This window comes from Camellia sinensis, chromosome 14 (assembly GCF_055761805.1).
Source record: "Camellia sinensis isolate YWXY chromosome 14, ASM5576180v1, whole genome shotgun sequence".
Classification (NCBI taxonomy): Eukaryota; Viridiplantae; Streptophyta; class Magnoliopsida; order Ericales; family Theaceae; genus Camellia; species Camellia sinensis.
In genome coordinates, this window is record NC_138974.1 from 64,409,711 (window position 1) to 64,418,195 (window position 8,485).

The following is an 8,485-nucleotide window of genomic DNA, read 5'->3' on the forward strand; positions in this document are numbered from 1 at the left end:
AGCGCCCAATCCTCCGCTCGAGCGGACTGTAAAACAGTGCAGAGAAATACTGGATGCTCGGATTCTCCGCTCGAGCGCCCAATTCCCCGCTCGAGCGGAAGTGCAAAAATCTGGAAAACCCGATTGCACCTCCAAGCTCAAACCAAGCTTTCACAATTCAAAACTCGACCTCTTGGGCTGAATTTCCAGAAAACATTTGTAAACACATAGAATAACATGGTTCAAAGCTCAATTTTGAGAAATCAAAGCCCAAGAGTGTTTAATTCAAACCCAATTTCAAACCATTTTCATGAACATGGAGAACATGCAAACATGTATGAATTCAAATCAATTCAAAGCTTCAATTTGATGCTCTAAGGAGCCAATTGATCCAAAAACAAGTTGAAAACATGGACCATTACAAGATTATGGACATGCATGTGACAATTTGCCATGAACTCAACTCAAAATCCTACAATACTAACATGCATGCATGAATTATGCTCTATTACAACATGCTAGCACTAAATCATGGCTCAATTCTCAATTTTGACATGAATCATGCAAGAACAAGCACAAACACATCAACAAAGGTTGAATTCTCTTACCTAGAGCTTCAATTACAAGTGTAAAACCACAAATCAACAATCAACTTTCAATTCTCCAAGTTGTCTAAGCCAAATCTTCAAGAACTCAAGATGAACAACTCAATCTCTCACTCTCGCCTCCCTATGGTCGGTTTGTGTGCAAGAAATGGAGCTTAAGAGATGTTTAGAGTCAAGTATGCAAGGCTCTAGCATAACTAGGTAGTGGGCCACTCGGTGGCAAAACGGTAATTACGGCAAACTTTGCAATTAACTCATTTTAATCTAGTTTAATCATACCTAATCAGTTTTTCCATAAAATCACATTAATTATGAGGATCATAAAACATCAATCAATTCCCGATTCGGCCGCCGATAAGGCCTTCAATTAGCAGTTTAAACACTAAAACATGAACAGATCAAATAATCAATCAAACAGATAGATACACAATTAAACAGATAGACTCAGTCAATTCAGTTCCAGTTTTCAGTCAGTCAGTTCAGTACTTTAATCAGTTCAATTATCAGTCATAATCAGTTCAGTTTGACGGTAATCAATGTTTATCGGTAAGCAGTGATGAGGGTTATTACATGAAGTCCACGCTGACCTTCCACTTTCCATTCTTTTTCTTCACAACAACCGTGTTCGATAACCATGTTGGGTAGTTTACCTCTCGAATGGCCCTGGCCTCCAGAAGTTTATCCACTTCTTCTTCTACTGCCTCAACATGTATCAACGTCGGCTCCTTGCTTGCTGGATGACAGGTTTGGCCGACCTGTCTACATTCAGTTTATAGCAAGTGACCTTGGGGTCAATGCCAAGCATCTCGTATGGTGTCCAGGCAAACACCTCAATGTTTGCTCTTAAAAACGCCTCTAGTTCCTTTTCTTCTTCCTCGGTCAAGCCTGAGCTGAGAAGGAAGAAGCGCGCTTCATCCCCTTGCTGGACCAAGATCTTATTCATGGCTTCCTCACTTTTCTCGACTGGTTCTCGTCCTCAAGGACTTTCATGTCCTCATTTTTAATCTTTGCTACTTCTGCTTCTCATATGTTGCAGGTGGATTTCATTGTTGCCATGGAGCAATTCTTTGCCTGCACTTGATCCCCTCTGACCTCCTCAACTCCATGCTCTAATGGGAATCGCAACAGCTAGTGTAATGTTGAGGGAACAGCCTTCATTGCATGCAGTCATGGCCTTCCCAAGATAGCATTGTAAGGGGAGGGAGTGTCAATTACTGTGAACTCAGTTTTTACCTTCTTGGTGCCAACTTGCACCTCCAAACTTACTGCTCCCAGGGGTCATGTCGGCGTTCCATTGAATCCGATCATTGGACCATTGGATTGTTCCAGATCATCTTAGTGAAGGCCAAGCTCCTTGTAACACCTGACAAACATGATGTCACAAGAGCTGCCATGGTCGATCAGAATTCGTTTTACCTAGCATTCTCTAATCTAGAGGGATATTACCAAGGCATCATTGTGTGGATGTTGCACCATCTCTAGGTCGTCTTCAGTAAAGGACACCACTGGTCCCTGGCACTCGTCTGCCCTTGGTCTTTTCTATCGGACCTGATACACATGTTGCAAGTGTTTTACCTTCTGAGTTTCCCTACGTATCTCGTTCTCATTGACCTTCGAGTGAATCACATTGATCACTCGAGGTCCGTCTACTTGCGGTTGCGGTGCTGGTGGAGGTGGTGCTACCGGTGCCTGAAGCAGTCTGGCTTGCTCTTCCCTTGTCCTGGTTTCATCTACCAGGTCCCTTAGATGACCTTGTCTTACCAGGTCTTCCAAATGTGCCTTTAGGACTCTGCACCCTTGAGTTAGGTGTCCATCCTTATTGTGGTAGGCATAGTGTTTCCCCAGACTTTTTCCCATAAATTCACTAGGAAGCTTCTCTGGTGCTCTATAATAGGGCTGATTTTGGATTCTCTCAAAGACTTTGTAAACCGGAATTCGGAATACGGTTGTGACTGCCTATGCAGTCCTTAGTCCTGTCTCTTGCATATTGTATCCTTCATTACGTCGGCCTCGGCGAGCTGTTTCTCTTCTCTTGTTTTGACGCCTTTGTCCCTAGCGTATCCTCCTCGGCTCTGCATACTTCTCTATTCTTGCCATAAATTCCTCCATATTTTTTGGCAATGTCTTTGCCAGTGATTTTCGAAGCAGGCAATCATCTTTTAGGCCGTTCTTAAAAGACACGATCGCCATCTCTTGGTTGCATCCTAGTATTCGGTTGAGCACCTTATAATACCTTTTGGTATAGGCCCTAAGGCTTTCATCCTCACTAATTCTCAGAGCCATCAGGGAGTCCACCCTCAATGGCTATAGTTTGTTTGTCACAAATCTAGCCACGAACATCTCGGCTAGGCCTTCCCAGCTTTTCACAGTTCCTTTTGGCAATTTGTGAAACCAGTCTGATGCGATTTTCCCAAAGGATTAGGAGAACCCTTTGCAGAGCAACAGCTCGTTCCTGGTGTACAGTGCCATTGAGTTTAGGTACAAGCCAACGTGAAAGTTAGGGTCAGACTTACCGTCGTATATCTGGAACCTTAGAATGTGGAACCTTTTTGGGGTCTCAAATTTGTCCAGTTCTACTGAAAACGATGTTCTCGACTTGACCGGAGAGGTTACCTCGGCATCTTGTTACTTCCTCTAGAGGTAATCCCTCAAATCCTCCTTGGTCCGTCCAGGAGATCGGCTATCAACGGATTTCAGCCTTTTTGGTGCACTACTCCGGCGTCGTTATGAGTCTTTTTTGACCTCTCTCCGTTCGTTGTATCGAAACAAAGTTCCTTCCCTTGAACATGCCAATGTTCTTTGGGGTCAGCTTCTTTGGTACGATGCGTCTTCTGAGAATCTCCCTTCATAGTCTCTCATCGTTCGACCTCCCTTAAAGGCCGGTGAGAGTGTTCCTTGGTCCTGGTGTGCTGGGGGACTACAGGGACTGTTTTCTGCTCCCATTTCTGGGCATTGTTCCTGGCCGCTGGAATCGGCGTGTCTTGTAACAGAAACAGTGGTTGCATGACATTATTCTGCATTATGAAATTGACGACTAATTGCAGATCTGCCAATTTATTCGTCATTCCCTTCATCTCTCCGTCCCTCCGCAATCATCTATTTTTCCATACCTGCAGGTCGTTCTTGTTATAATACCCGTCTCGGTCTGACTTCTTTGGTACGTTGCCCTTCGAGCCGACGTCCTTCTCTCCGGGATTTTGATCCCGAGTTTCTTCGTTGTAGTCACCCTCCTCCACGTTAGGGTCAATGTGCTTACCACTCCCAGTAAGGATGTCGTCCTTAACCTTTTTTTTCTGTCCGTTGTTGGCCATCTATTCTCCTTTCTTTCCCACAGACAGTGCCAAATTGTGTGTGTTGTTTTCTGACCACACTGTCAAACAGGTACTCAGCTGGAGAACACCGGCAGAATAGATTGCGCAAGAGCTTTATCCTTATCCAGACTGAGGTCCTCTCTCATTCTAGAACTCTTGTCCCTTATGCGCTCATCTCAGATTCCGGTATCTCCGCAGATAACCTCGGCCTAGCCGAGATTACCTCGGCATCAAGTCAAGAACACGTGGCACCTCAGCTGGCACTTCGATGCCACCTTGGCCACGTGTTGCTATCCAAAAAATATGTCCCCACACTTTGTAATCTTTTGAGCATAGAAATTTACTTAAACCTTATGGAGACGAAAACGTTTAGATTTTGTTTCACTCCTAGGATTTGGATGATGGAATATTGATTGGGGTTTAGTCCTAATTTAATATTTAATTGTCCAAATTTTGGAGTGTGACACATTCCTGTCACTAAAAAAAAAAACTAAAGAGCTATGAAGGAGGGGGGGAAGGGGGAAGGGGGAAGGGGGAAAAAAAAAAACTCTAGAACAAATATTTGCATTTGAGCATGCGAAGGGTTTTATTTATATTGTAGCTCAAAAGGCAAGTTTTTGTTGAACTCTTTAACAAACAGATTGTATGCAAAAAAAAAAAAAAAAAAGAAGCTTTTCAGATACAGTATGCACAATTTATTATCAACATATAACATAAATAGAAAACAAAAGTCTTGTGGTGATAAAAAAAAAAAAAGAAAATTCTATAAACCATTATAAAATTTAGATATGAAAGCAAGACAATAAAGGAAGATAAAAATATTTAATCACAATGAAGTAGATAAGAAATAGCCTAACCCTGCATCTTAATTAGTCCTTATATCAACTATTAAAATTTCTCAACAAAGACTATAATATTAATAATAGCAACAAATTTCTGCAAAGCTACCACAAAGATGGGTGGAGACTTTACAGCATGAATATGAGTCACATTTATCATCTTTTTCATCTTCTCTCTGGTTATTTAACTGTAAACAAATACCAGATTGGGAAACCCTCACATGTAATTCACTAAATTATAATGTGAACAAATTTATATGTATATATACGTATATACACTTCTATTAGGTTTTTTGTATCTTTAATCGCATTACATAACAGCTAAAGCCTCCCAACACTCTCTAGATGGGATTGCCTAGGTTTTGAGAGGCAAAACTAGCAACAACTCATAGCTTCAAGGTTTTGAATCAGATTCGAAACAATGAAACTCATATTCGAAATCCCTTATTACAAACTTGGGAAATATTTGAAAAAATCAAAATTAAATAATTTTCGTATAAAAAAAGGTAGGGAGAGAAAGAAGCAATCTATGAACCCACACAAATATGAGAGGAAAAAAAGAAAAAAAGAAAAACCAAAACCAAAGATGAAAATGAAGATGAAGATGAGCATGAGCAACTTACCAGTTAATGAAATACACTCTCAACCACTGCTTCCAAGGACTCCTTACAAGAAGAACACCATGTAGAAGAGATGGATAACTCTGATTTCAGATACACAACCGAAGAGAAGATGATCCCTAGAGAGATTGATTCAGTTTTAAAGAGATTGAAACCCTTCCCCTTCTACGTTCCCTTTCTAATTAGAACCAATTAGAAGCCAAAGAGATATTTTGGAGGGAAAAAAAAATCCAAAGTATTTGTTTTGGTGATTGGCGTATAAGAGAATTCATATTGGCGCTGGTTTTTTTTTTTGGAAGAGAGTTTATATTTTGGCACTTATTTTTTTTTAGTCGTATTATTAACGACCTAGATTGTACACCGTGAAAAGTGCAATATTTTTAACGGTTGATTTTTTGTGCATCGTCAAAAGTGCAATATTGTTAACGGCTGGCTCGTGTGTGTTGTGTATAGTTAATGTATTAATGGCATACCATATGCATGTCATAGAAGTTTTATTATTCACGGCTAAAATTGCAAGCCGTAAAAAAATTATTGCTATTAGCATTCACGGCCTACGCAATAGACATGTTGTGGTTAGAAAACTATTTACGACATGCAAAAAAAGAAAGCTGTAAAAGTAAGAAACCACGACTTGCATTTACTGTATGTCATTGATGTGAAGCCGTAAAAATCTAGTTTTGTTGTAGTACATGATGTTTCTTATTTTTTTTTAGATTGGAAAGAAAAATTTTATTGAAAAATCGATAAAAGATTGGATTAATCTAGTACAGCGGTATCACAAAATCTCAAAAGGAAATAAACAATTTTCATATAATGAAGGATCCAATTAGCCTCCATAGAGAATGAGAAAAGGCCCTCACAAGGGAAATAAACAAACTTTCACATATGAATGATTATTACATTAACAAACTAAAAATTAAGAAAATCAAACAAAAATAAAAAATCAGATCCAAGTTGCCACCAAACTCATTCAAAACTCCATTGCTTCACAATCTTCAACTTGGAATCTAAAGACCCCATCTCTACTGGTTAAGAAAGAACATTGAAGTTGACGTGAAAAGATATGAAGTTCGATTTTAAAGTTTTGAACTTGATGGTGGAGAACCTAAGGTAGTGATTGCCCGATTGGTAAGGCAAACATCATATTTGATTTAAGGGTTAGATCTAGAGGAGCATTGGAGGCAGATCAGAGAGGTGTATGTCATGATGTTATTTTGTTCATTTTTTAATCCATACGTAAATTATTCATATAAAAATTTAGTTTAAGAAGAAATAGTAAATAAATAAAAATATAGAGGTGACCAAGAGTTAATTTAGTGGATAAAATGTTTTATTATCCTTTGTAATAATTTTTTGAGGTATACTTACTATTCTGATGATTTTTTTTTTCTTCCTTCTTTTTCTTCATTCATTTTTAAGCAAGTCTAAAAAATACTAGAAATGAAGGCAATTGATTGCACTTGCATGCACATGTGACGCCCCAAATTTTGATAATATAATACAACGATACACCGGGGTTTAACTAGCGGATACACATCATTTTTAAGTACAAAATACAAATAATTACACTAAAAGAAAATATTAATAATAGTTACAGATAAAATTCTTCAAGTCTTTAAATACAGATTAGTTCCTTGATACAAAAAGATTATCCAAAATACAGGAAATATAAAATCTAATCTCTAAAGCAGCCATGGTTCCGCAAAACTTTTAGGGATTTCGTTCTCGGTATAAACTCTCCTTCACCTGGCATAAAACGCCATGAGTTTGGAATGCCCAGTAAACACACACACCCCGACCATTTTCCCATTCCAAATACACAAGTAACATAATGACACGATCATAACAGACAGCGAAAGCAATAATTAAGCAAGGCTTATAATTAAATTTCAATTCTCATGAATAATAGTCAATTTTAGTTAGTTCTAGGCAACTCCCTGTGGAATGCCGCTCCTACCCAACCACTAACACTGGCCACGGGCAATTCTGACTCCCTCTTGGTTAATACAATACCAATGCATCGCTTACCGAACAACTACTAGTGCGTTGCTTACCGCACAATTACCAATGATGCCCACACACCTAGGTTATATATTCAAGTGGTGACATCACGATCTGCCCCAAGGGAACGGGCTTCCAGGGATACTCTCCCTGTGTGAGACCTTCACTGCCACCATTATGCCTCTAATTTCCGTTAAGCAGCCAGAATACCTCCCGTGCCATGTTAGGGTTCGAAAACACACTTGCGCAAGACTTCACAAAAATGGAATACATTCCACTATATCATACTCTTGAATCCGTTGTTCATTATCTCCTAAAATTTAATACAATGATCGCAACCCATTACCATCCAATTTAATTTCTCCTTTATTAAGTACCTTATGTTCTCAGTTATAGCAAAGAATGGTCAATATAATTATGAATCCAAACTAAACAACAAGTAATTTATTCATGGTAAAGAAAATTTACAATTTATCATAGATTACATATCAAGATTAAGACATTCAAGAAACATAGAATATAAGAGTTGCAAACTAAATAAGAGCATATTAACACAAATTTTCAGATTTCTAGATTTGAACCAGATTGAAAATAATTATGAAAAAAATACTTTTATTGGCCCTAAGTACCTGGGCTCAGGTGATTTTGTAGATAAATAAGTCTAGTTTCAAACTTAATTTACGAAAGTAGGATAAGTATTTTAGATTTTAAGATAATTTAGAATTACCAAGATCTGTCCAGATTCGTTGACCGTTATGTAAATCGGTGTTTCTCTCGAACCCCTCACTCTCTTGAGTTCAAACAAATTTTAGTTAAAATATAACACCAAGATTAATATTTTGACATAAAAGTGGACTCAAGATTATTTTTTTGGAATTTTATAAAAATAGAGAAAGTTGACTGTTTTTCTGGTTCTGTGAGTAACAAACTTAGAAAATTTGTTTAGATTATAAAAATATATCCTTAGGTCTTACCAAAATTATCACATACTCTAGATATACTAAATATTATACCATAAAAATAGATTTTGAGTTTATGGAGTTCTGATAGGAAAATAAATTCAAGAGAGGGAAAAGATTTGTTACTGGAAATTTAAGAAAGAAAGAGAAGCATATCATTTCTTGATT